Genomic DNA, 3,488 nt, shown 5'->3' with positions numbered 1-3,488 from the left:
TATATAGAGTTCATTTTGAAGGTCTGTACTGTAGGCCATCTATCTTTTAAGGAATGTTTAATTCATCCTTTTTCCAGGTTGTAATTACTTTTTTGTTTATTTATTAGTATATTTTTGGACCATATAATTTAAACCATATTCTGATGAAGTACGTCCTCTAATAGGATCATATTGTGACTCTATCACTACTCTATTGTCCTGATATTGACATAATATTGCCACTATCCGCATGTTTATTGCATATATATTGCCGCTATATCGCCACAGAACTGGAGACTGATAAACTGTATACGCAGAAATAGAAAATGAGGCTTCATCATTCCATAAAATCCTATTTCCAAACTTACATAATACAACAACAGGCCACCCCATCGTTACATAATACAAAAATACGCCACCTCATAGTTCCATTTCCCTACAAAATGAGGCTTCATCATTCCATACATTCCTATTTCCAAACTTACATAATACAACCACAGGCCACCCTATCGTTACATAATACAAAAATACGCGACCTCATAGTTCCATTTCCCTGCTGTTGACAAATTCGAAGTTGCATACTCTTCAAGCGCGGTGACCGCGACCCATGAAATTCATGACCCCGGCCACAGTGATCTTGGCCCAGTTTCCTGCCGGATCCACAATTATTGCAAATTTACGAAATAGTTCGAATCCCCTTTCCACTTGTTCTTGCTTCAACTTGGCCATTGCTTCTGATTCCTTGAATACCATAATTGCAGTGGCAGGGGCAAGTTCAATTTTTTCTTTCATTCTCTTTATATGTAGGAGATGCATGCGCGCATGATAACGAGAGCGAATTGTGCGGTTTTTTATGACACCCCATCTAGCTTGGCCCTCCACAATTTTTGAAACTATGTCTGCATGAAGATTTTTCCAAAACATGGTATTGCGTTGACATTTCTGTATGCCATGGACCAAGTCTGCAGGGAGTGAATTCGGTGACTTGGCTTCTGTTTCAGTCTCCCCTCCTTCAGTAATTGAAATCGTTGGGTTTGGTGTGAGGTTATGGGCCATGGTCTTTGATATTTATTGTTGGCTGCTGTACAACTTAATTGGAACAACAGGGGACTAAATGCGATGTGAGTTAAATCTGTGGGGAAGGTAGTGGCTGTAAGCAGCAGTTAATGTGATGGAAGTTTTCATTTCAAACAGCTGGGTTGATTAATATACCTGCAAATTTTAATGACCAAACCAGTAAGTGAGAGAGTTATTGGCGGGAAGGATTAGGGGGAGTAATTGGCGGGAGGGATTGGCGGGAGTGTTAGGCGGGATAGTATTGGGCCGGATAGTATGGGCGGGAGTTATTACCCAGGTTGACTTTATGCCTTTTTGTAATATATGGAAAAGTTGGACGTTCCCAACTTGGTCATTTTCCCATTATGTCATTGAAATAAGGGAGTTGCCTATTTGCCAAATTCACCAACTCATTCGAATTGACCAATAATGGTTATTGTCTTATTTATCATTTCACCAATCTCAATTCGTTTCCATTTTGCCATTTTTCATATTTTCCTATTTTCCATGTGTCATCCAATTTTCCAATTTTCCAATTTTTCATTATTTTTTCCTATTCCCTATTTTCGTATTGTGCAATTTCCCAAGTTTCCTTTTGTTCTATTTCCAGTTTTCCAATTTTTCAATGTTCCCATTTTCCCCCCATTATGTACTTAAAAAAAGTTGCCTACTTTGCCTAATTCAGAAAGTAATTAAAATTGTCCAATATGGTAATTGTCTTATTTCCCATTTCCACAATTTCAATTCGTTTCCAATTTTCTTATTTTCCATGTGTCCCTGTTTCCTATTTCCATTTTTCAAAATTTAAGTTTTTGTCCAATTATCCAATTTTCTTTTTTCCAATTGAACTATTTTCTAAGTTTCCTTTTTTTCCTTTTTCCAATTTTCCAATTTTTCAATTTGCTAACTTGCCTTATTTCCTATTTTTCAATTATCCAGTTATCCAATATTCCAAATTTTCAATTATCCAATTTTCAATTTTCAAATTTGCGAATTTGCCTATTTTCCAAGTGTCCTTTTTTCCTATTTCCTATTTCCAATTTTCCAATTTTCATGTTTTCACAGTTTCCTTTTTTTCCTTTTTCCTATTTTCCTATTTTCCTATTTTCCAAGTTTCCTTTTGTCCACTTTCAAATTTTCCAATTTTCCAAGTTGCTTTATTTTCCAATTACCCAAATTTCCAATTTCCAATTTCCAAATTTCCTATTTTCCAAGTGTCCTTTTTTCCTTTTTCCAATTTTCCAATTTCCCAAGTGTCATTTTATCCTATTGCCTAGTTTCCTCTTTCCAATTTTTCCTTTTTTCCTATTTCCAATTTTCCAAATTTCCAAATTTCCAAATTTCCAAATTTCCAACTTTCCATTTTTTCGTATTTCCGATTTTCCAATTTTCCTTTTGTTCTATTTCCAATTTTCCAAGTTTCCTTATTTCCCATTCTCCAAGTTCTCACTTTTCCAATTTTCCTATTTTCCAATTTTCTGTTATGAAATTCGCAATAAATGCTTAGCTACATAGTCCTATTTTGGGTTGAAATCCACAATTTCCAATTTCCCATTAAGGTTTGCTTTTTTGTCGTTTGGAAGGCAATTTTATTGTTGTTAATGTAATGTTGTACTGCTGTAAATTATAGCCAAGGAGTTAATGGTGTAGTTTGCAATCCTGTCAATTGAATGCACCAACTAAATACCCAATATACTTCATATCAGTTCGTACATATAACTGAACCTTCCTATATAGAACTGCAACAGAGGCACCTTCTTAACGGGAAAGGTAATTAGTCTTACTGAAAGGCAAATATTCTCCACTCAACCTAACCATATAGTCGTTTACAACTGGAGACTGAATGTACCTCTATTTGTTTTGTTGCAGGCAACAGCTGTGAATTGTCCCCAGTACTACTTCAACATGTCCGATGTACGCCCTCCTAACGAGCATGTCAGTTACCCGGGGGACCAGCCCTGGCATGTGCCATTCCCATCTCCACCTCGGACTCCCAATCATGATCCCACTTCATCTGGAAGTGAGGCTGAGACTCATGATCCGCTTGACAAAATCTCTGCCGTCAAGCACCACCTCCAATATATGTCAAAGGCAACGGATTGGTGGGAGAGTAAGTGCGATATTCATGGCCAAGTTATGGGAAACTTGGCCAACAAGTTGAACAAAGCATACGCTGGAGAGGTGAAGCAAGCTCTTAAAGCAAAAAGTCGGAGCAAAGAGTTAGAGTCCTTGAAGTTGAAATTGGAAGACACAAAGAAAAATGCCCTCGAAACATTCACACAATCTGAAGAATATAACCATGAAATGGTTGAATGTTTCAACAACGGCTTCGAAATGTTCCGAGATTATGCTTCGGTCATCTCACCAGACCACAATTGGAGTGAAATTGATGTAGCTGGTGTCTGGCAGGTACTGAATATGGGTTCTGATGGAATGGCTCATCATAGCCTCGT

The sequence above is a fragment of the Prunus dulcis genome, chromosome 1, assembly GCF_902201215.1.
Source record: "Prunus dulcis chromosome 1, ALMONDv2, whole genome shotgun sequence".
NCBI classification, from domain to species: domain Eukaryota; kingdom Viridiplantae; phylum Streptophyta; class Magnoliopsida; order Rosales; family Rosaceae; genus Prunus; species Prunus dulcis.
Note: the sequence above shows the minus strand (reverse complement) of the source record.